Source organism: Mustela putorius, unplaced genomic scaffold, assembly GCF_011764305.1.
Source record: "Mustela putorius furo isolate JIRA1106 unplaced genomic scaffold, ASM1176430v1.1 tig00003858_pilon_pilon_pilon, whole genome shotgun sequence".
In the NCBI taxonomy this organism is placed as follows: domain Eukaryota; kingdom Metazoa; phylum Chordata; class Mammalia; order Carnivora; family Mustelidae; genus Mustela; species Mustela putorius.
Genome location: NW_025422010.1, coordinates 27,798,287 through 27,824,907, shown reverse-complemented (window position 1 = coordinate 27,824,907; position 26,621 = coordinate 27,798,287). Strand labels below are relative to the sequence as shown.

At 37.9% G+C, this 26,621-nt stretch overlaps 1 long non-coding RNA gene across 1 annotated transcript; it reads right to left on the bottom strand.

Moving 5' to 3' along the window:
- Window positions 1-309: 309 nt before the first annotated feature.
- Window positions 310-10,384, bottom strand: LOC106004828. Its single transcript, XR_001177873.2, has 3 exons — window positions 10,298-10,384; window positions 8,004-8,302; window positions 310-506 (listed from the first exon to the last, which is right to left on the bottom strand). It is a non-coding gene; the product is annotated as an uncharacterized LOC106004828 (long non-coding RNA).
- Window positions 10,385-26,621: the final 16,237 nt, after the last annotated feature.

Sequence of the window (26,621 nt, the reverse complement as noted above, 5' to 3'; positions counted from 1 at the left end):
AGACTGTTTAAGCTGACTCTTATTCTCATGGAGGTTTTAGTAGCGAAATTTGGAAGGCCTTCGCTGGTCCCCTCCAACCACACCTCTAGCCTCTGCTTGTCCTTCTGCTGGCCCACCTCTCCCGTCAGCCTCTGGTTCTTAAGTAGCCCGTTCTGTGGAGACTTTTTTCTGCTGGAGTCCCATTGCCTTTCTAGGCCAGCTTCTCTGCCTGGACAAAAAGTAGCTTCAAGCCATTCCTACTTTGGATCTCTCCCTGGTACCTGGGTTTTGCGTCTCTGAAACCAGCAAGAGAGAGGAGTTACTTTCTGGATATGATGGTGACTCACCTCAGAGCTGTCAAACCAGCTCTTCAACACGTCTTCTGCTCTTTGATTTCCTGAGCCGAAGTCAGTCTCCCTTCACTCTGGTCTCAAAGCCAGAGGAGGAATAACTAGCTCTCTCAACAATTATTGAAGTTCTTCCTTCTTCCGTTTGACAGAAGGCTGGGGTGTCTCCAGTCCTCCTCCCTTTGGGAAAAAAGAAGCTCTCAGTGCAGCTTTCCCTGTGCAATTGTCCTTAAATGCTTTCCCCTTTCCTTTCTTAACATTTTTACATCCTCCATTTGGGTCAGTGTTCCCCTAGTGTCAAGCTCCAAATTTGTGAAACCAGCTCTTAACCTTTTGCTTTAAAATATGCGCATTTTGATTCAGGGCCTTACTTTGGTGTGCCATATCTAGCGTATGCTGAAATCTTTCTCACAACTTAAATTTTAGCATGCTAATACATACACACAGACACATTTTTAAAGCATTAGATAAAGGAAAACATCCAGCATTTTCGTATGAGGGAAACATGGCACCGAAGTATGGGAGGCTATTCAATGACACCTAAAACTTGGCCCTCCACGGACTCATTCATTCATTCATTTAATTCTAATTGAAAAGGCATCATATGCAGGCACTGTGCTTAGCTCTGAAAGCAAAATAGTGAACCAAAAAAGGCACGGTCCCTGCTAATGGACTATACCGTCTACAAGGAAGACATCTATCCCCATTTTTATTTGCCCTTTTTATTTTTCAAATAGAGACTTTATTAAACCCTGTACTCTTGGTTCAATATCAGAAGTGCTCCCCTTTCATTAATGTCAGCCGGTACAAGGCAATTAAATCAACGTATATATGAGACAGCTGGTTCTTGCCAAAAAGTGGCTGGAATATATGATATGAGGTTGTTACCTAAAGTCCTTGCCAAGGTTCTGTGTTATTGAAACCTGAAAGTGCGCTTAATCAGAAGTACTTCTTGGTTAGAGCACCATGGGTCAGTAGGTGAAGCAATGGCACGGAAAGGACTCTGGGAACATGAATTTTAATTTGGTTCTGCCACTGACTGCGACCTTGATCAAGTCCCCACACTTGTGTCTCAGTTTCCCTGCTGGAAGAGCAGGAGGGGGCTTGTAATAAAATTGGCTGAGTGTTGTTGTGCTCTGTTTTCTTTACATCTGGAGAAGGCAAGTTAGCACTACAATATCTGTTTTGTGGATATTGCAACTGAGCTCCAAAAAAAAAAAAAAAAAAAAAAAAAATCCAAAGATATTTCTGTATTCACATAGTAAATGAGAAGTCATGTAAAAGTTGGAACTAGGAATCTGTAACTCCCCAATCTTTTATCTTGGCAGTGTTCTTCACAATGTTAAATATGAACTCGGTTTTCAGTGGTTCAGCTTCTGTTTCCTTTTCACCATCTTTCAAGGAGAGGCTCTATACTGACTCCTTTCTAACCTGTAGTGAAAGATATATAAGCTGACTCTTCAAGCTGTATTTTTTTTTTTTTTTTTTTTTTTACTCTGGGGTTTAATGAGGGCATGAGCTAAATGAAACAAAGCAGGTACCAAGGCCCCACTCTGAGCCAGACAATGATAGGTACGGAGCAGACTAGACAATGTGGTTAATCAGAGCTCATAGTTGTTGAGCACTTACTTCCTGCCAAGTGATTTCTGTGGATTTTTCTTTTAGTTATCAAAGCAAACCCTGTGGGGCAACAAACAGCCCTTTTCTCGATGATTAAACTGAGGCTCAGCGTGGTCGAACGTCCTTTCCAAGATCACACAGCTAGTAAGTGGAGGAAACAATAGTTTGACCCAAACCTTCTAACTCCAGAGTCCATATTTTTACCCACTAACTTACTCTGCTTTCCAAAGATGAATAAGATTAGATAGAACCTCTTGTGAAGAAGGTCACGGATGAATGGAGGAGAAAGATTTATAAATAACTGCTATGGAAGTACAGAAAAATGTGCAGTGACATCTGTTTGCGGATGGAGCAAACGAGTGTGTGAGGAAGTGTTGCAAAGGAGACAACATATGAACTTGAAGGAAGCAAATGAGAGATGGAGATAGGCATTTCCGAGCAAGAGCGTGGGGCTAAGGCACTGGAAATCTTTAAGATGTCCCGGGGAAGGAACTCTGAGTAGTTGAGTATGGCTTGAGCATAATACCGTTGGCTCCTTTCTTTCCAGATGTCCATCCTCTCTCAGGCTTTTCAGTGGGTTCACAGAATCTGAATGTAGGCATGAGACTTCTCACTATTCTTTCCTCCTGCCCAAAGCCCAGGGGACAGGGAGAATCCACAACTGCAAAGATATTGCCAACATCTTACCAAACACTGAGAAAAAGTTCAAGTGACTAGTTTTATTCCCCAAGGGAAAGCATACAGTTCTGAGATACCCTTTGATGCGGGAAACAGAGGCAGAAGAAAAATTATTAAATTCCTTTACCCACTGACAAGCCCTTAAAACAGGCAGAGTGACATTCCTCTAGGGACTACCTCCACCTTAAGGCTTTGTGAAGGGCAAAGGTCAATCCTAGCCTGACCGACCCCTTCCCCCAACCAGGATCCTGTAAGTCTACTTTAACAATTCCTTTGGAAACTTCCTTTATCTCTAAACCCTCCAAGTAGTGTTGACAATCATTCCCAAGCATAAGGACCACTGGTAAGGAGTCTCACAACAAAGGTTTTATTACTGGAAATGAATAACATTTTTCCCAAAATGTTTTGCCCTTCAAGGTCTTGGAAGCCTTGCTTCCGAAATTCCTTAGGGGTTTACGCCATCCCTGACCCCCTCCCAACTTACAAGTATATAATGGACCACTCCTCACAACCCTGGGGCAGCAGTTCTTTCTGCCCAAAGGTCCTGTCCCCTGTCCCCGTTCTTTAGTAAACCACCATTTTGCACCAAAGACATCTTAAGAATTCATTCTTGGTCACTGGCTAACTTCCCCACCGAACTTATATTCTAAGAATTCATCACCTTAATCTATGGATGAGTGAGTTTTTTCTGATTGTGAAGTCAGCCGCAGACTGATGGTAGCTTTTATGTCAATGGCCTCCTTGTCCCCAACATCCAAGTTGATCCCATACTCCACGTGACACCAAAATTTAGGCAACACAAATAAGTTAAGTTGTGGAAATGGATGTGAATAATGTTATTGAAAATAAGGCAATGCAGGCACCTGGGTGGCTCAGTTGGTTGAGTGACTGCCTTTGGCTCAGGTCATGATCCCGGACTTCCAGGATTGAGTCCCGCATTGGGCTCCCAGCAACTTGGGGAGCCAACTTCTCCCTCTGACCTTCTTCTCTCTCATGCTCTTTCTCACTCATTCTCTCTCAAATAAATAAATAAAATCTTAAAAAAATAAAAATAAGGCAATGGGAGGGCGTGAGTTGAGATGATTTCCATTCCCATTCCAAGAATGCCTATTCCAAGAAAAAGACATCATGAAGAAAGAGAAAATTCCATTCCAATACATTTCTGAAGAGCTTATGGTACTCCAGGCTTGTTCTAGCCTAGAAAATGAGGCTCTTGCCCTTTATTTAATGTTATTTTAATATTTTAAATAAAGTACTATGGAAGCTCAATGTGAAGAAAGGAAGAAAAGTTTTTTTCTTTGTAATGTCATCCATCAGTTTCTGCCTCAAGAGTCTTCCATTTATGGCTGTTTGTCTTGTTTTGGTTTTTCCCATGACAATTCATGAGAAGTAGTTAAAATAGCATTTCAATTAAAACACATTCTGGACTATTCCACAGTTAAGTATCAACGGATGCTTAAGTGCTGGTTTAAGGATTGACCACACCCACAGCAGAAAGCCTTATTAACTAGGTTTCTTTGTAGGAAATCCAAAGAATCGCATGGGAACTCATTTTTGTATGGTTTTGGAGTAGTGACCATGTAAAATATTTGCTTTGTGAGAACAAGATAGAGAAGGATTTATATTTGCTCTTCTCAGGCTTTCAGTCCCTCTCCTGGTGTTTCAATCCATGCTACTAGATGGGGATCTCTGGATAGAAGCTTGGAAACCATTTTGTGGGGAGGGCGGTGTTGAACTGTATTTCCTCATAAGCTTTTGTTATTTCTGCTTATCAGGACTAATAAAACAATAAACAGAGAGTTTTTGAGAGAAGATTGAGTCACTGGGTTAAAAAAAAAAAATCAGTGAGAATTGCCAAACTATTAATTTTATAGAGTACAGTACTTGTATTCTGAAAAGGAAAAGGATAGAATTCCTGAATAAAAAAATCCAGATTTGTAATAATGAGGGCTATGATAATAATCACATTTACATCTAATAATTTTACATCTATTATTTTTAAATATTGAGATTATTTGGCACTCTTGGATAGGTGTCATTTTCATTTTACTCTTGAAGAAATCCTGTCTTTGAGAGGTTAAGTATCTTACATGAGTTCATATAGCTAATAAGTAGGATGACGTGGACATGGACTTGAACTAATATCTACAATGTTCAAGACTGAACTTTAGTGCTGTTTTACTGCCTAAATTAAATGGCATATTTAATCCTTAAAGAATATGTAAACTCAGAAATCCAGGTTCACAAACAGCTTCTAAATGTTCTATTTTAATGCTCTCACAACACGCTTAATTCTTTGCCCTATCCTTCATTTAATCGAAAAATTGCCTGCTTGTGGACCCTCCCCCTGTAAACAGCTTCCGCCCAAGTTCGAGAGCCACATCTAAGCACTGAGAAAAACACAGGATCACTCAATTGATGCTTTCTGTTTACATCCTATGCCTCTTACTCAGACCTTTTGAACAGCTCCTAATCTCTTGTGGTTGAGAGATTTTGACCTGGACCCATGACTCATGTTGCCAAAAACTTCTTTTTCACCCCCTGACCCTGTGTGTTCCGGAATCCTAACCTCAGTATCTGATCCCTAATGCCGGTATCCCTGGATTCTTGTCCTCTTACTTGCTAATCTCTCCCTGAGCTGACCTCTCTGGAATTAATCAATGATCCACCTGCCAGTACCTTTTGTGCCTAACCAAATTCCCAGTCCTGACCCTCCGGCCTTCTCTCAGTCCATTGTCTCCCAAGCCCTGTTAGAACGTGCTTTGAGGGAATAGTCTGATATACAAAGAAGCAAAATTAGTTTGAAGATTTACAAAACATAAGCCTTGAAAATAAACATATCTCCAGAGACCCAAAATGGGCAGTATGGATGTGTAGATCACACGTCCACAGAGCATGGCACCAGTCAGGAGTCAAAAGAGGAAGGATAGCAGGAGGGAGTATAGAAATCAAGGAACTACTGAAATGGTATGAATTTTCAAATGTACAATTATTTATGTCTAGCTCATCTCTTCTAACTTACAGTCTCTGTGAAAGCAGAGATCTGAGTTTCATTTCATTGTAGATCTCACACAGTGTTCGGTATAATACCTGGGCCTAGTTAGCCCTTATAGAGATATATTGAATTAATTAATTGACTAACACTTAATGCATTAACTAGAAATGCTCCTTTGATCCCTTGGTCCTCTAAGACTATCTTTAGCACCTCTATACACAAGTAAACAACGCATGTCTATAACTCTGTTTATCAGTTTACTTTCCCTACTAGATGAGGATTTTAGGATTTAAGAAAGGACTGAAATTGTCTGTGTTGTGGTCTGGCATTCATCTGCATTTTCCAAAAAGAAAGAAAATGTAAATAGGGGAGCCTGGGTGGCTCAGTGGGTTAAAACCTCTGCCTTCAGCTCAGGTTATGATCTCAGGGTCCTGGGTTCAAACCCCATCTCACATCGGGCTCTCCGCTCAGCAGGGAACCTGCTTTCCTCTCTCTCTCTCTGCCTACCTCTCTGCCTACTTGTGATCTCTGTCTGTCAAATAAATAAATAAAATCTTAAAAAAAGAAAGAAAGAAAGAAAATGTAAATAAATAAACCGAAGACACGGACAAAAAGAATAACAGGAGTCCATGCTGTTCAGCCTCCTTTACAAGAAAATAAAAATATTCCAAGAAATAATTCAAGGTACATCTGTACCTGGACAGATTAGAGTAAGTTACAACCCGGGGCAAAATGAAAAGAGAACCAAACGTCCTACTCCGAACATATATTTGAGAACACATGGAAAATAACACTGGAACTTTGAAAATACAAGGGCTGGCCCTGAGGATTTCAACCGAACTGCCTTGCCTTCTGCTTGAACAACCGAACAAAGAGCTGAGGGGCCATGTTCCGGCCTGAGAGCTCCCCACGTGTTTGCATTAGTGAGGTAAGCAACTGCAAGGAGGGGACTTAAAAGAAGACTTTGTATTGTTCATGGAGCCTTTCGAGCATGGCCAGGGTGGAATTCCATCTGTTCAGCTCAGTCTGGTTCAGTGAGCCGGTTCACTTTTAATGGTTCACTGACTTGTGACACCTAGTAGAAATTACAACCAATGTTTTAACAAAAAAAAAAAAAAAAAAAAAAAACCTTTACATGATCATTTTTGAAACTGTGTGGCATTTATGAAAGTTTACTTTGAAGTTTTCGGCTCCGTGTGTTTCTGATCTGTTTCCACGACGTCTTTCTCCGGTGGGGAGAAAAAAAAGAAGAAAAAGCATTAAAAGAGGACTACATTTGTTGAGCTCTGTTTTGCACACTGGCTTAATTTGTGCTTGATTTCAGACAAACACAGGAAGTTACCGAGCTCTCACTCAAGGCTTGCATTCACCTAACCGTGAGCTCTTTATACGTAGAAAGAGCTATAAATGCCTACCAGTCTGCAGCTGCTTACCAGATTCTCTACCTTGAGGAACAGGTAGAATTCCACTCTCCTCGCTTGAATGACTCACTGAACAATACCAAGTTATTGAGTTTTTCAGGAGCGAGAAGGTGATGGGGGAGGGTGCTCCATCTGATACGTGCTCAGTGGCGTCTTACAAAAAGCCTGTGTGCTTGCATGGACCTTTGCAGGAGGCCAAGTGCTGATCAGCGATTGTGATCAGTTAGATCATCATTTGCACTTACCTAGAGGAGAAGCAATCAAGTGGTGCAGGGCTCTGATGATGTCAAGTGATGAATGGTTATTTGCCATGTATTTTGCAAATAGCACATTGGGCATGATGAAGGAGAACCCTTGTAAGAAGTTCAACAAATAACACAAGGCATTCCCACTACAGTTTAAGAAACCCGCCTCAAAGCTGCCAGACCTATTTCTCACAAGGTGAAGGAAGCATGCAATCTACCAGGAGAAAAAAAAAAAACAACAAAATAGAGAGAGGAATGCTTAAGGAGGATTTCCACTGCATGCACTGGAGATCTGAAAAGAATGAAAGCAAATCTCTAAGACAGAAATGTAAGGTAGAAGGAAATGCAAGGAGGCAGACCACATCAGGCACCAAGTCTGGCTGATTATGCCTTCATCACTGAACGCCACTGATGGTTTTGGCTTATCTAACACACATGTACGCTTCAGTTGACTCCAAAAAGTAGCTCCAACATTTTCATCTGATCGTTGCTGAGTACAGGAGGGAAATGTAACACAAAACGGACAGGCTATCCCTGGGTGTCAACACTAAAGAATTTCCTGTTGGTAGTAACACTTCATCAAGTAAAAGGATCCTGATTTGTCTGTCATCAATGAAAAGGACGCCATTTAAAGTATCTTCTTTAAAATGAAGCTTTTGCCATTTTTTGCTTCCTCTACATCTCTGACATTACTTCATTTTTTTTGAGGTTAGCTTACCATTTTACTCATTCCAAGACTGTCCCTTTAAACTGGGTTCTTGCTTTTCTTCACAGTCACCTCCGGGATTGTCATTGCCAAGTCAAAGCAGGTGGGGCAGAGGAAAGTTTGCTGCAAAGGAAGCTTGCTTCTCTGAGGTCTACTCATATCTCTGATGAGATCCTTCCCTCTAGACTTTCAGGCTGTTAGTTGCTGGATGTTCCTGTCTTGGCTCTGTCCCTTTGCATTTGTCTCAGACTTCAACTTCTGAACAGTTCTCATCATCTTCCATCAGAGTGAGTGGATGGCTCATTTCCGGCCTGTTTAAGACGGGTCGACAACATGCTATTAATACACAGAGCACTTGCTATTCTTGGTTTTAACCCTTTTTAGCCTAGTTTCTCGATACTAATCTTCCTTTCCAAAGCTGCTCATTTTGAACAGTAAATTCTATTGGTCAAATTAGTCTTTATTTGATTATTTTTCAAATTATTTGAATTATTTTTATTTTACTAGGTGGCCGAGGAAGCATCTAGTAGATCAACTCTGTCCACTTTACAGATCCATTTTTCTTCTTTTTAAAAGAAAAAAAAATGCTATAAAGTGGTTTGCATGTTCATCCTCCCCCAAAAAAGTAAGCACACATACAACACAAGAAACTAATTGGACCTGAGTTTTTACTAACATTTATAGCAAAAGGAAATGCTTCTCCCTAGAAATGAATATGAAAATAAAGGGAGGAAACTGAGAAATATATTACCAAAAAAAAAAAAAGATGTTTCTGAGTACTCTCTGGAAAGTGCAAATCAGCTACTTGTGTGTCTGTGGGTTAAACCTTTCTTTGGAACTATTTCAGGGGCTAACCTGGGTGGCATTTAGAAAATCACAGCATGATTAAAGATTGCTGGCATGCTTTACAAAAAGAAAAGAAGAAAAAGAGGAAGGTCAGGCCTCACTAACTTCTTGGAATTTCTGGAAGACACAGCTGACCATGGAGACAGAATAGAATGAACACCCTATTCTTTGCATTTTTTTTTTTTTTTAAAGAAAGCTTTTGATACTGGTTGTGTGAGATACTATGAGAAGTTTTAAAACAGGTGAAATCATCAGGACACGGGGAAGAAGTGAAAATACGTAGAGTTGTACCCTGGAAAATGGGTTCATCTGCCCATTCAAAAGGTAACAAATACGAAAATGTGTGTGAAAAGTTCTAAAACAGAAACAGAAAATAAACACTTATTGGACACCTACTGTGTCCGAGGCATGTCACAAGCTTGCTCTCAGTGGATCTTTGCTCAGCCATGCTAGGTAGATATGGCTGTCTTCCTTTACCACATGAGGAAACTGACTCTCCATGAGACTAAGTGACCTGGCTGGTGACTGAGTGGGGGAACAGGTATTCAAACTCAGGTGTAGCTGGCACCAACCCTCAAGGTCTTGTCACTACGCTGCATGGCCTCCCGGGGAGACTGATGTTGGCATCTCTGGAGCCCAAACCCTTCAGCTTTCTTTTTCCCCAGGAGGGCTCTCTGCTAGCCTCTTCTTCCAGATCCCCATTAAACAGATCCTGGATTTCTCCATCCACAGTAAGGTACAACAATGACGGTATTTGGATTGCCCATGTTTTTAGCCTTAAACGAAAGGGATTTTGTTCTAAGAGGAAATTCTAGCATTTGGGGAATGACAGGAGGGGTGGCTTCCCATCTCCTTGTGACCTGCTCCTGGCTCTGCAGAAGGTCTCCCCTGCTCGTGTATACCTTTAAATATGAGTGTGTGCAATGCACCGTGCAGAGTTCAGCAACATCTTTTGGCTAACTAGCTGACATTTTGGTGCTTAATAAAAATGGACAGAGCCTGGGGGAGTCAATTACAATGAGGGTACTGAGCTAGAACCTCGCTGGAAAGGAAGAGGAAAAACAAAAGAATAAAGTGGCTAGAATTGAAGAAAAAGTTTAACAGGTGAACTTCGATAATGGTTACATTAGTTCATATCACGAACTTTGTCCCCATAACTTTAGGATGTCTTTTAATGTTCTAGTGTCCATACCTCTCAGCTAGTAAATATTAGACACTATGTATAGTACATACACACACTAAACACATACATATTTACACACATATATATTTACACACAGATACACACACATACATATATATACACATGCACACACATATCTCAAAAAAGCAATCATAAGTTCAATATTTATAAGGCTTTTGAAAATTAAAGCAAATTACAATTATTAGACAGTTTTTTTTTCTATAATCATCCCTTGAGATTATTTTTTACATCCTGGGGTATCACAAAATCAAAGTACCTTATGCTCCAGTGCAAGAAGTATTTTGGCCTTCAGAGAATACATGCCCTGAGGAGCTTACCAGAGGGACTTGCTTGTAAGGGCGAGTCACTTCCTGTGTTTCTTCCGGAAGTCCGTTACTGAGCCACCCCCCACAGGAATCCCCCACGATAGGTGACATAGCGATCTTAACGTGGTCCTTTCATGCTCACGTGTGGCATTTGGCCAAGATTGTTGAGCGCCTCCAAAGAGAGGATGATTAAGAAATCAAAATCTTACCAAAAGTTTTTTGTTGTTGTTTTCTCATAATCCACACTAGTGATTCTCACACCCCTTGTTTTAGGAATCCTTTACACTCTTAAAAAATATTCGGTACTCAAAAGAGATTTTAATTACATGGATTATACCTATTAACATTTACCTTGCTAGAAATGAAAAAGCAGACATTTCAAATATATATTTATTAATTCATTTAAAAATGACAAACCTATTACATGTTACAGTTGATCACAATTTTGTGAAAAGTACATATATTGTTCAAAACAACCCAAAATTAGGGAACTGTCTGGCATTTTAAAAATATGTTTACAAATCACTTCAGTGTCTGGCTTATTAGATGACAATTGGATTCTTATGTCTGCTTCTGCGTTCAATTTGTTATGTTGCTTTGGGAGAAGCACATGAAGAAAATCCAGACTCACACAGATCTATAGTTAGAAAAGGGAGTGCATTTTTGTAATCATTTCAGCTAATTATGGATATCCTTTTTTGATACGACACCAATACTTGACAGGCGGTAGTTTCCTTTCAGTCAGTTGCAATGTGAACTATGAGATTATAATAATTAACTTTCTATACTCTGTTAAATTGAATCCATTGTTTTATCTTGCATGCTTTTCATGAATCCTTTGCCCATGTATGATTTTGTATGCCAAGTATCAATATTTGGAAAATATGGTTTCATCAAATTATGTTAAACTTCTAAGTGTTGACACATATCATTGTACAATATTTTTAAAAATTATCTGTTAATTGTAGTACCACCAATTTCATAAGATAAATGTTTAAGTCAATTTCATGGTGGTGAATGTAGTTTTCCAAAATTCTATTTTTCATTAGAAAGCTCAAATTTTATCATTGGCAGAAAATATTGTCAATTGTTTTTCTTGAAATGACAGGGTTCACTTTGTTTGTTGTCAAGAGAATTTCAGCCATATATCCATGTCTGAAAATACTTCTCAGTCATTCTTTCAAATCCTGTCACACGAAAATTTTTTAAAAAGGTTAGTTTAGCTTGCAACTCAAACAGTTGTATAAGAAGTTTTCCTTAAGACAACCATTACACTTTGGTATACTGGAACAATTCCCATTTTGTCACACAGAACATTAAAAAATACATATTCAAAATTAGGATGTAACAAAATTAAAATTTTATTTATTTATCAAAGGCATTCTTAAGTGAAACTGACAATTTTTTAAAACCAAAAGTACGTAGCATTTAAGAACACAATGATGCTTGTTTTGTTTGGTACTGCTGCCTTGAATCGTCCTAAGGCACCAGCAATTTTACCACCATTGTTTTTCCACTGTCAGTAAAAAGTCAAAGTGGTAAAAAGTTCAGATAACATCTTTATTATTGTAATCGTTTTGGCTTCATGCAAAAGATTTCAGGCACCTCCAAGAGGTCTATGAACCACACTTTAAGAACTATTGCTCTATATAAATAATCTCTTGTGCTTATAACTACAAAAACTTGAGCATCCTAGAGCTATTAGAAGCTCTGCGTCCTTGCCTTTAGGCTTTTTCTGACTGGTTATCTGTGGTATTGTTGATAAAGTGTGGGTAACTATGTATGTGTTGTCATGAAATTTCCTCAAGGTGAGTGGGTTTCAGTTAGTGCTTTGTCTGCTGGCTGTTTTCACTTGCCTGATTTTAGCCCCGTATTCAATAATTACTCAGGTTTTTTAGATATCTGGCCTTTTTTTCATGTTCTGCAGAGCTGAACGGCTGAACGCTTTCAGAGCAGATATTGTATCTCTTCCATTTCTGAATTTGTACCACATAACTCTTGGTAAGTGCTTGGGAAAGGTTGAGGTTCGGTGAATTAGAAGATGACAGGGTAGTTGTCTTGCTGGGGGATATTGTTCACCCTTATTTTATTACTGTTTATTTAGGGTAAGTGGTAGATGGTGATATGAAAATTACCTAAGAATGTAAGGTAGGATCATTTTTGGATACTGTCACTCACTTGGTCATCTTTATTTTTGTCCTTGAAAATTCAGTGCCACATTCATGTTACTAAAGAAGCTTGCAGGCTATCTGAATGTGCCTATCTAGTTCCTTGTCACACCAGAATTCCAGAGCAGCTTGCTTTTGAATTACTAGGGAATCGTGCATTATTTTCCCTCATACAAATTGATAGAAGACTTTGCTGTTTCCTCAGATTTTGTGTGTCTTTGGTGCACTCACTGAAGAAAGTGATGAAATCAAACAGGCTTGAATTTGCCAAGTGTGTATTTAGAAATAGTGATTCCCCATTTCTAAATGTTTCACTTTGTTTCTGCAAAAATTAATATATTAAACCAAAATGTATGCATCCTTTTACATTTTATGATTTATTTCATGTACATTCACATTGTTATTTCACATAAAAAGAGCTATTGTACATCGAAGATTGTCTTTTTGCCGATCTCTAGACTGGAATCTAGAGTCTCTAGATCTCTAGAGAATCTAGAGATCTAAACTGCCGATCTCTAGACACAGTTCTAGTTGATGCTCACAAAAATTCTGTGAGGCAAATATTTTTACCGGTCCCAATTTATAGATGAGGAAACTGAGGCTCAGTGAGATAACTAACTTGGACTTAGATCTAGCAAGTTACAGAGGTGGAAATCTAGCCCAGTTCTCTAACTCCAATGCTCGAATCTTTTCCACTAAAGCACACTCCTGGAAGTTTAATTTTGTTATTCTTATTGAAAATACTCCAAATTCTTTATCAGAAATTTGCTTCGAAACACTGTGGTTTGGGATTTACTGTTTTTGGAAAGCTTACGAAAAGATTAAGAGTCTTAGGATTGATATTATTTTTAAAAGTCTCGAAGCTAAGAGAGAATATTATCAAACCCTGAAATATTTGGTTAGGATGACAGTCTGGAATATTAGTAAAAGTACTAGGTTAATGCCTTTAATAAACTTAGTACTTAGCTAAATGTTGAGTTTTATTTTGTTTTTTAAAAGTTCTTTGCTTTATTATAGCCCATATTCAAAGACAATTCTTAATTTTTATCTTTAATATAATTTTTAAAAATACTATTTAACCAAATTTAGTAAACTAATAGAGAACAATTTTCCAATTTAGGTTACAGATATAATAAAAATGGATTTAAGAACCATTTCAGGGGCATCTGGGTGGCTCAGTGGGTTAAGCCTTTGCCTTTGACTTAGGTCATGATCTCGGGGTCCTGGGATGGAGCCCATCATCCAGCTTTCTGCTCAGCATGGTACCTGCTTCCCCCCACACCGCCTGTCTCTCTGCCTACTTGTGATCTCTCTCTCTGACAAATAAATAAATAAATAAAATCTTTTTTAAAAACAATGATTTCAATCATTTCCTAAATATTATATTTATGTTCTTAAAAAAATTATATTATCCCATCTAATAGTATTTAATAATAATACAGAAAGAATATTGGCCTCATGAGTGTGACCCAAGAGCTATTTTGAACTTGTGCTTTCCGTTGAAATTGAGACAATAAGTTAATTTCTACAGGGCATCTGTAAGTCAATGAGTATTAACCTTTGTCAAATGTCTTAGTGTCAAATATACAGTTACAAAATTGAAATGCTCTCCATAAAGTTCTCTCTCCTTCCAAATAGACCTGATATAAAACTCCATGGATTTTCCCCCTCATCCACTAGAAAATATTATTCAAATGGTACTGTTGAACATTATTCATGTAGATGACCATTCATTAAATAACATTTATTTTACCAAGTGCTGTTTCTAATGCGGGAAAATCAGCAATATAGGGACAAAAAAAAGAATAAAACATGGTCCTGTAACGGTTTGTTTTTGTTGCTTTTTCCAACAATTAAATTGCATTAACTCAGATGGTACATTTGAATCTGCTGCATAATCAAGTGAAATTTTAAATGTGTCAGCACCTGGAAGACTGAAAAAATACTCTACATTGTTAACTGTTATTATTTTAGCACAAATTAAATCATCTTATTGCCTGGTCCAGTTATCTGTAGACTGAAGACAGATGAAATAAAAGTTACATAATTAAATGATTCGTTCCAACTTATAGGAGTCTAAGATTTCACTTTTGTGGAAACATTAAGGAACAGACATTCAAGTATTCTTGGTGGATTGGTTTGATGACATGACTAGGCTCATTCTGGAACACTGGTTCTCAAACTTAAACAGGCATCAGAATCTTCTAGAAGGCTTATAAAAACACAAATTGCTAGGCCCTGCCTCCAGAGTTTCTGATTCACTGGATCTAGGGCGGTGGGGTTCAAGCATTTGCATTTCTAACAACTTCTCAGGTGATGCCCTTGGGGCTGGCTGGTCCAGGGACCACACTTTGACAGAGTCCCTCTTCCAACATAGCTAGAGTCACACCAGATGTCAGAATGTGATATCTAATAATGAATTATTTGTGTAAGTGAATCTATAGCCATTCCATTAACATATCAATGAAGATAATCATGTTAAAGGTTGTAACTGCATTTGTGGTGGAAAAAAGAGAGAAAAGAAAAAAAGGGTAAAAAGCCTCTAATAAATGACTTCAGTAACTAAGCCAGCATCAGTGAAGGAAATAGAGAATCTTATTTTGCTTGCTGTATCTGCACATTATCTTTAAAGTCATGACAATAAGTGTTGGAAGTGCTATCCCGACACAAAGATCATGACTCGATAGCATCAGATTTGGGAACAGAAGAAATAAAAATATTAATGGGAGAAAAGAAATACAATCTTTTCCTCCTCAAGGTAAAAGGAACACTTTAAGTAAGCTTCTAATGTCTTTAAGACACTGCATTTCATCCATATGTAACAGGTCTAGCCTTAAGTCTGGTAAAGGTTAACTTCATGGAGCATGGAGGGCACCACTAAGTGATCAATTGCTTTAGCAAGCAATCTAGATTCCTGCATGCACGTCTGTCCTTGGGGCTGCTGCCCTCCCTAGAACCCCCGTGGCCAACTTGCCACTGCAAACCCATCACCTTTCTGTGGACAACACCTAGAAGCACACAGACCTTTCTGAAATTCTAAGCAAGACCTGGAGTACCTCCCTGAATCCTGAGCCCACAGAAATGTAACAAAGTGACTATTATTCAGATACTCTCTCACTGTCACAGACAATAATAATGCTTGGGAAACGTTGGGGTCATCCAAAGAGGGAGAATTTTGTCTGAAGTGAACCCATTATCCTGAAGGGATCTGCCCCAGTAACTCACCACATTCAACTCTGAGCTATAGTGAATCCCACCCCCAGGAAGGGATTAAACACACAGGCTTTATTCAGTAATGGTAGGTAGCCCAGGACCAGGGGGGAGGTTTCATGAAATCATCAGGGACCCAAGTCCCTTCAAGTTCTCTGACCCGCCAATCTCAGATGTCAGTCATGTCCCCATGATTCAGGATGAGCTGCTGAGGTTCCCATTAATATGGGCTAAGCACACTAAAGTAAAGGAAGAGAAAAGGCATGAGCTGCTGAGGTTCCCATTAATATGGGCTAAGCACACTAAAGAAAAGGAAGAGAAAAGGCATGGCCCAACCCTTGAAGGAAGACATTTTACAAATCCCACACAGAAGCCTCTCTTACATCGGTCAGGAAGGTTGAAAAATGATAATTGGACAACAAGGAGCTCAGATGAAAATTAAGTTTGCCTTATTAAAAAGAAAGAAAAATACGGATACTGAGTAACCTAATAGTAATTTCAGCCATCAGGTCCCAGAAAATCAAAATTCTTACTTCCTTCCCATAGAAAGGGGTAAAGGGGGAAACATACCAACATTATGACTGAGTGTCCCACACTCTGGGGCCATAAAAGCTCCTTGGAGTCCTCGCTGAAGTTCAGAATGCTGGTGCCCAGGAGATGCTAAGTTGACCTTCTCGTTCAGTCATTGTGATCCTGGAGGTACCCAGGGCCACACTTTGAGAAATACTGTTTTGCAGCTTCATTACCATTTGTCAGCCTTTCACCTGCTGCTGCCTGGAATGTTCTTGGTCATCCCTTGATAACAAAATGTTTTGTTCCTTTTTAACTCTCTTATTCTCTATAATTAGATCATACAAATGGGTTGGACATACTCCTCAGAATATTAGTTCTGTTAACATGGCAAAGTTGGAAGGGTAATGACAGATGGGTTTGGGTGTTGGAAGAAGCCCCTCCTTACAGGCAGGCAGGCAGGAAAAGTCTGCCCCAGGAGGAGCTAACCCGGGTCCCAGAGTGGAGAGGCAGGGCCAGGCCTTTTGGTGACTCTGATGGCCGGAAGCAGCCAGATCAAGCACGGCAGTCAATCTAACAGTGAGTGATTAATAGCCAAGCAGGATCTCTGGAGCTTTATTCCCCAGTCCCTGCTCCGCTTCCTCTTTAACACTCAGGTAAATGTCAAAAGTGGACCTAGGGATTATAGCTGACAAGGGGTAAATGCCTTCATGTTGTCCTCCAAAGGTTAAGGTTTCCCACACTCAGTTGGAAGCCCCAATCTCCAATAACCATTAATCCACTCTACACTGGTAGGAGTGAGCATATTTATGACTGCAGTCACTAAAGGGTGAAATAAAGATTAGTTTTTAGTTAGGAACGCAAAGCTTTTGAGATCAATACAAACTCACTGCTGAAATCAATCTAAAGTTTGGAATTTTTAAGTAAAGATTTACTGGGCTTCCCTGTACAGTTAATTTTCCAAAGGGAAAATAAACTCAGAAATGTAACATAGTAATCAAATTGAGTAAACACCAGTCAGTTTGTAAACTGACCTTGGTTATGTGCATAGCAAATAAGTGTGCAAAGCAATAAAAATGCCCATAATGTGGATTGTAAATTTGCCAATAAACAGGTAAAACCAAAATACACATATAGATTTACATGATAAAAATACTAGCAGCACATTTGCTTATTTGAAAACATAAATAATCAATAGACATTAATAATGAAGTTATTCGTGCATTTCCCCATTACTGTGCATATTAAGTGTCTCAATTATTTATACTTAGTTTGATAGATAAATGTATGGCTGTATTTTGTAAAAAGCCTTCGGAAGGGATATAGAATTGTTCTTGAAAACAAAAGCTACTGCTTGAATATGAGAACAAGCAGACTGGAAATACATAGCTTGTTATACTCCTCTGCTGTTCATGTTTGATGCATGTATACAATTTATTATGCAATTTCTTGAGATTTGACAAAGTAATTGTCTGGCAAACCATAGGTTTAATGATTTTTTGTTTCTGTTTCGTATGCAAAGGCTAGGTATTTTAGGAAAATGGTTTAATAGATCAGTGCCTATAAGCACGCCTTTGCTTGTTATATATCTGTAGGTTGTGGAGACCCAGAGATATTTTAGGAGAAGTGTGATTCCATGTAGTAAATTCATTTTCTTCAGCAGAGTAAGTGCATGAAAGCTTAAGTAAGCTATAACTTCAGAAATTATTTAAGCTACCCATAGGCCTTCATAGTGGAACTGCATATCTTCTCCGTTGGTGTGGGGGGAGCAAACGGGAGAGCGTCTCCAACGCGAAGGGGGTCCTGGAAGACAGGCACAGCTTCCAGTTAATTTCTGACAGGGATATTGTAATCACAGGTTGATGTTTTCTGCAGATAGTGGAGGGTAAAATGACCAGCTTCACTCTAAATGATCTATAGCTCAGACTCATCGGTCACCAACTGCTGCCTGGATGCCAGCAATGGGCTCAGAAAGCCCTTCACCTGGAGCATATTCCTTCCATTTACTCCATATCACGGGGCAGAGCTGTAGAAAAATTTAGGTTCTGAGTACTGATGTTGTACTCTTTGAAATAGTTAGAGAGTAGAGTGAAATTTTTTTAGTTGCTTAACATTGGCATCTGCCACCTGGTGCCCCACTCTGGGGAAATACACAAAGCCACTGAGCAAATGTGTATATATTCTCAAATAGCAGAATCCACGTGGGTCATAGGAGACAGGTAATATTTCTTACTCCACTAAAGCTATTACATTGGTCCTAAAACAATATCTTAATAAGTCATACCCTCTAAAGATGGGTAAAGCAATTTTTAAGCTTTACAAAGTGCACATATACTGTAAATAAGTACACTATGTATATCTATGTGGGTGTAGATGTGTATGTATGGGAAAATATAATTCATGTGTGCACACACATACATATCTGTGTGCTCCCGTGTTTATGTACAAGAATGGATATAAACATGCATGCAAAATTATCATATTTATCCTGGTAGAGAAAAGTTGACTACTTATATTGTTTTCAGATGTTTTGATCAACAGTACATTATTTTCCCAAATAATGTGGTGGTTTTTAAGTTACTTTAATAAATTACATTTTTATTAAGAAATTTAGTTAGTTAGCACAAATACACCCTCAGATTTCTGACACGTGCCATTAGAATAAAGCAATCTGGGGTGAAGGTTGGGGAACCACCATCGTGTATGTGTATGAGTTCAAGAAAAGTCAGATTAGGAGTTATGAAACCAAAAGAGTTTTTAGTCTCTGCAGATTTCAGAAGCATATTAAGTGACAGGGTGCTTAGATGGTCCTAGAGCGCCAGTTCTTCCATTGCACAGAACTCAAAGCATTTGTTCTAAGAAACAACATGTGAGGACAAAAGTCATCTCACACACAGCATTAGGTATTTTGTTGAATGAATGAATACACGCACACATACATACATTAGTGAGACCCACCTGCATACACAAGGGAGACAAACAAGTCCAACTCTTCCAGGCCCAGTGGTGACCAGTTAACGGCTTAAGTGGCTCCAGGCAGCAAGTTGGGCCCTTGGGAGCCACAGGATTCTTCCAAGTCAGCAGGGAAGGAGGCCATACAAACAGAAGGAAGCTCTTAGAGCCTCAACTCTTCATGTCACAGGAATTCCTAAAATAGAAGGCTCTAAAAGGAAATCTATATTCAGCTCTGTATCTTTGTGCATCACAGAAATCCATCTACCTCCACAGCTACTTGTTACAGACTTAGCAGAATTCTTGAAGAAGAATACATGGTGTAGATACACACTCTCTGGTGCCTAAAATTACAAATTTCAAAAAACTAGCACTACCACAAACCTTGCAAAGTCCACAAAATAACATAATTTTAGCTAACTAACATATACCTCTATAATGCTCCTTTCCATGAAATTTTGACTTCTAAAGTCTTATAAAGACTTATAAAGACCTATAAGTCTTCAAAATGTACGATGGCAAAACAAACAAACAAATCTTGTAATACAATTTTCTAGAGGACAAATAAGAGATCAGTGTTTCTAGTCTTTCTTCTGCCATGATTGATCAAAATTTGTTTTTTTAATTTTTGATAGCTTAGAAAATTTTTTCAGCTTCCCAACATGTATGGTAAATTTCTTTCATACACTTTCATACACTAACTATATGATTTCAATTTTCTTGTGCAGGGAATCATCTTAAATACCCCCATATTTTTCAAGGACTATTTCAAGAGTACATATTCATATCACAATAGAACTCCAATCTAATTTTTTTCCTTGACAGTGTGTGAGTCAGCACAGTGGAAAGCCAGAATATTCCTAGTAGTCATTCTTTCATTGGGGCAGCTAATAATAACCTAACTCTATGTGAAAGTAATTGTGAGCACATAAATTATATCCTAATATATCTTACTCGGTTCACATTACATTCTCTGTTCAACTTCTGTTTCACCAGTGTCTCAAAAATGTTTAGGGCTCCTTCTCCAACACCATCTGACATGAAAGAAGTTCAAGTGGAAATAGAGAGAAATTTTAATTGGTTACAATTAAAATGTCTTATTTTTGAAATTTTACACATTGCTGGGACCCCTCCCAGAGCCTTGCAAGTGAAGAAGCCTTCCAAGGTACAGCTTTCCCTGATCACTGAATTCAGGCATAATTTATCTGAGGCCCCTCATAGCTTGCTTGGGTGGCCCAATCCTCCTGCTTCCCAAATTCAAGAGAATTTACCCAAACTCTGTGTTATGATTTGGGAGCCTATATTCAGTGCTTCAGTCAACATTTCAAGGAAATAGAGATTCAGACCTGGAGATTTAGAGCTAAAAAGGAAATTACTCCTCTCTACTCCATAAGTGATTAAACTGAAATCTAAATGAATCCAGTTCTACCTACAAAAAAACCCTGATTCTTTGAGAAATTAGGTTTCTTGCCTAATTTTACACAGTTAGGAAATTGTGTAGTTGAGATTCTAACCCAGTCTCTTTCCAAAATCAACATTCTTGATCACCATGTTATATCATCCTCAGCTACTTACATGGACATATCTCCTCCTATAATATTTTTTGCATTGTTTTTACAATTCAAAAATTATTTTCACATTTGTTTGCTTTCTTGACTGTTATATTGCCCTTAAAATATAAATGGTACAAAATTATTATTATCCCCTTTTACAAATGAGAAAATTGAGGTTAGAGGCATTAGGATGTTTATGTTACCAATGAATGATAGAGGAGATCTTCAAATACTTTTCTTTCAATTCTAAATCCTGTGATTTTTTCTCCTGTTCCCCCTGGGCTTATGAACTATTGGATCAACTGTAGCTACAACAGTCCTATTATGGAATTTCCAGTGTTCATCAGGACCAATAGAAACAAGATCAGGCTAGGTCTGAGATGCTTTTCCTTATAGCTTTTTCTCAATAGGCCTGTGTTTGAGTTTTCCTCTGTAGTTATAGAAACTCTGACATCTTTCCTACTGAAAAGATACTGAAAAAATATTGGACTTCAGTGGCAAAGTATTCATTTTCTGCATGTTACACATCTGAAGTATAACTCTATTAAATAATAAATCTGAAGACCATTACTCAATGGCTTGTTCCTCCATAATAGCACTTGTTTATATCCTACAAAAGCTCAGTGTACTCTCTGGTCTCATCAACCCCAAAGTAAGGACACTATTTTGCCTGTTCTTCCTCCTTTCATGTTTTTCACATGTAAACCATTTAAGTTGAAATCAAGTTGGTTGGTGATGGATGAAAGTTGGAGACATCAATATGAACTCATGGTTAGTTTATATGGATGCAGATGGTTCTCTATATAAACATGTATAGATATGTGTACATACAGGATTACTATACATACATATATTTCCTTGTCCTGCCTGCTGTCAGGTCTAAAGGAAGCATCCCGGGAGCAACTAGCACACTCAAGGCTCACATCTTCATTTCTTTTATTTTTTTTTATTTTTTTTTCAGCTCTTCATTTTTAATACCATCTCCAATAAAAAGAAGCAAAATTCTTAGAGAAATGGTTGATCCTAAGACTAAAGCATGAATTATACAGAGTGAACATGCACTATCTTGCCATGGCAGGAAGGAAGGAAAGAAGGGAGGGAGGAAGGGAGAGAGAAAGGAAGGAAGGATGGAAATGGGGAGGGAGAAAGAGAGGGAGGGAGGAAAGGACATTAATGACAGGGAATATATCGAGGGATACAGGAGCCAGGTGAAAGACCTCCCAATGGCTGAAGCTAAAACAGTTCAAACAACAGAATAAACTAGTACTGGATTATAACCCAAAGAACAAAAATAAATATCCATGGGTCCAAACTGATGTAAAAAAAAAAAAAAGATTAAATAAATAAATAAATGGGGAAGAATAGATCAAATATCCTTTGCCGACAAGTTCCAGATATTTTATGTAGATACTTCCACCTCAGGGAGTTGGAGCATAACTCTTCCATTCCTTAAGTATGAGCTGTGAATAACAACTTCTTTCCAAGGAGTACAATTTAAGGGAAACAGTTGGGAGGGGGGGCGCTACCCTCAATGTGTAGAAACCTAGCAAATACTACTTCAGCCAGGTGATCAAGTTTAACATCCACATTGATAAGTCATGTTGCTCACACGTACCCTTGATATTATGAGATTAAAATGTCACCTTGTTGACCTTCGTGGTCCTCCTCCTAAAAACCCATCGACCCAGATTCATCATGAGAAAAACATCAGACAATTCTCAATTGGGAGATATTTTTAAATTATCAAGTCAGTATCTCTAAAAACTCAAGGTCATCAGAAACAAGGAAAGTGTGAGAAACTGGACAGTTAAAAGGAACCTAAGGAAATACGACAACCAAATGTAATCTGATATTCTGGGTGCGATTCTGAATAAAGAAATTAGGTTAAAAATCAAGTGAATTTTAATAAACTATGGACTTTAGTTAATAATAGTAATGTATCAATATTGTTTATTAATTGTAACAAATACACCATACTAACATAAGATGTTAATAATAGGGGACACGGAATGCTAGGTATATGGGAACTCTGTACTATCCTTTCAATTTTTCTGTAAATCTAAATCTATTCTAAAATTTAAAAATTATTTTAAAAATACCTCTATAGCTTAGGGGAAAAAAACAAAATAGAATATCATATTAATAATAGTTTCAAAAGAAAATAGACTTGGCAAGTACTAACAACTACCCATGCTGAGGAATAATAACTTTGGAGAACAACAGCAAATATACACACACATTTTTACCTTCAAAATTAAACACTGTACTCATTACCTAAATTCATTATATTTGAGCTTTTCCCAACCATAGATAGCACATATTCATTAAATAGGCAAATAAGCATTTATATATGAGATTCAACTGACAACTTTTACCCACTTCAGAGATGCCATAGAATTTTGGGTCAAGAGTACATGCATTTTTACATTTATGGAATATTACAATTGAAAGCCTTTCTTGAAGATAAGAACTGCAAAGAGTTCCATCTTACACTCACAAAGGAGTGTTCCTGACATTTCTTTTGAAGCGTTTGGTTTCTTTTGACTACTGTTAGAAAGCCAAGGAAATTAATATACATAAAACAAGATAAAGCTGGACAAAATGTTCTTGCTGATGAGATTCAAGTGCCTACAGGGAACTTAAACCAATCCTTATCTCAACCCATGTTACTTTAATGTTGAGCTCAATAATATGTAATGTCAAAATGAAAAGGGTCCAGTCCAGATTTACCATGTTGTCTTAGCAGCGACTATGTTACCATCAACTTTTGAGAAAATACATCCTTTAGTTAGTTGGTTGTCTTTTAAAAAATAGAATGAAATGAAATACCCAACGGAATTCTTGAATTGTATGTCACCTCAGCCAACCAACTCCCAAAATGTATCCAAACTGTCAAACAAAACTTCAACAGTATAGCGACATCAAGCCATTGACTTTGAGCAATTCCAACTTTCTGAAGTATTGTGAAATATTATATTTCAAACAAACATAATAGAAGTAGAAATAGGATTGGGTGTACTAGAGTGGGGTGCAGAAGTGGTAGGCTATGGTGAAAAAATAAGAGAGAAACAAAGAAAGATTATTCTGAAAATGGACAATTGGACAAATTTGCACTAATATCAAAGAAACTGAGAGCAGAAATAAATAGATATTTTAAATATTATAATATTTTAAATATTATAAACAGCTCATCTGTAAGGGAAATTGGACCTTACTCAAGATGTATGTCCTCGTAAATACAATAATATTTATTGATTAAGCATATAGATACTTGACTAAAAATCTTATATCACTGTCTCTTGATTATGAAAAATTCAATGGTCTGGTGAATATTCCAACACAGCAATACATATCTTCATTTTTAAGAATTGGTAAAAGAAAGAAAAAAAATTGCCACAAATAAAAGAAACATTTAAAGGGTGCCTGGGTGGCTTAGTCTGCTAAGCATCCAACTCTTGATTTCAACTCAGGTCATGATCCCAGGGATCCAGCCTGTGGGCTCCACACTCAGTTGGGAGTCTGCGTGAGATTCTCTCTCTCCTTCTCCCTCCGCCCCTCCCCCAATCTCTCTCTCTCTCTCTCTCTAAAAAATAAATAAATAAATTGGAAAGAAAAAGATAGGAAGGAAGGAAGGGAAGGAGGGAAAGAAAGGAAAGAAGGAAGATAGGAAGGAAGAGAGAGAAAGAAAAGAAAATTTTGAGGGTGGGAAAGGTGATTAGGATAATTTGCAAATTTAGGTGACAATTCTTTGTGATAAAGCTGCACTGTCTTGCTCATAGGGAAACATTTCCATACCTTCCTTTATTCAACATTCAGAATATGGCATTTCTACAGTAAAACAAGTACTTTTCCATAAACCCCAACTCTTGGAAATCTTTGATGCATATAAAATGGTTTATTTGTGAGTGCACATAATTTCTGTTAATACACTCAAAATGCTTCCAATTGTTTATTTGGTTGTATCTGACTATTTCCCCAAAGATGACTTGGTAAATACTCTGGCCTCAAGCTTCTGGGCAGTTTTCAGGGGTAGGATTGTTTTCTTCTTGTATTACTTAAACCTCCATCTTATTCCTAAGTCATGAAGAAAAGTTCCCAACTGTTCTCTGAGGAGCATTCACTTTAGTTTTATCTCAGTGCAGCCCCACACGAGTTCAGTGAAGGAAATGCTCTTTCCAAATATGGGAAAACTGAGACCTGGAGAATAAAAGTGATTTGTCCAGGGTCACAGATAATGTCAAAGACAGGGGCGAAAGCCCAACGACCTCTTCTCTCATCTCAGTCATTGGCATGAAGGCCTATTGCCAAAAAGCCACTTTTCAGAGTCAGGCATATATTCGACAACCTATCATCAAACTATTACTAATAATAAATGACCTTACATTTTTAGAATCTCAATTCCTTAAGACATGTACATAGAACACCAATGTTCCCAAAGATAAAAGAATGGTGATTTTTAAAACTATAGGAAAACAAACTAAAACATAAAACATTGAAAGAATAAAGTAAAAAATAATGGTTCTTCTTTTGTTAAAGTAACCCATTTTTCTGGAATAGAATTATGAATTATTGCAAACCTGAGAAAAGCAGATGTCTTTATTCCTTCTATCCCATATTTGTTGGGTTCTGGGCCTAGTGTGCAGAAAAGAAAGAATAAAAGGAACACTAAGAAGTCTTTAGCTACATCGGTGTATTTTTTTATTTAACAAACATTCACATGGCTCTGCCATGTGTCTGGAAATGTTATAAACATTTTGAGAAATATTGACAAAATTTAAGCATTATGAAATCCTAGAAGGCAGGTACTATAATTATCCTCATTCTTGAATGTGGAAACTGGGCAGAGAAATGTTATTTACCCAAAGTTGCAAAGATGGAAAATGGCAAAGCTAGGATTCAAATGTAAGTAGTCTGCTTCCCGAATGCAGGCTTAGAAACACAACTTTGTGCTACCTTGGTTTAGTAGTTAAATCACTATTTCCATAAAAGTAACTATTCCCTTCAAATTTTTAGAGCACTTTGCTGAGTGATTATTGCCATAGGTGAAGGATATGAGGGAAACTCTCATGAGGTCCTATCAGACTCTTATCAATGAGCTATGAAATAAATGTTTATTTCACAATGTTAAAAAGATATTTTTTAATTTTTAGACAGTAGATCAGTAAAATCAAGAGACTGAGTAAGGTCACATGGTTGAATGCCCAACACAATCCCTGATTATGAAATACTACCTTGTTCGTTCTGATGTTACCCTGAAAAATTTGAAAATTCATCTTTCATCATCCATCAATATATTTATTGAGTAATTGCTTTGAGCAAGGTACAGAGCTGTGGACCATGGGAGATTTTATCAGATACCAGGTTTTTTCTCCTCCAGAAGCTTATAATCTAGCTGAGATCAAAAATATATTGACCTAAATAAGAAACAAACATACAGAACAACATAGAAAGTGGTAAACAATAAATGTCAAAAGAGTATTACAGGTAATAAGTACTATAAGGAAGTTAGAAGCCTGTTCTTTCCACTCCAGTAGTTCATTACACATACTCTTATTAGAGCAATTATCACACTGTAATTATTCACATGCTGTGTCTAATTTACCTGCCTGTCTCCTCCATTAGAATGTTAGCCCCTTGAGGGCAAGAATGCAGTTTTACTCATCATCATATCTTCCACGTTTAGCACGTTGTCTGGGATGTAATGATACCTTACAGGTGCTTGATGAATAAATGAATGAAGTTCACAGACGGCAGGCACTTCTTTTGTGGCTAGTGTAGCCGAATGGTTCATCTCTGGAGTCAAGTTGTATTAGCTCTATCTTGGAAAAGCTGTGTGGCCCTGAAAATTTTACCTGATTTCTCTGCACTTCATTTTGCTTGTT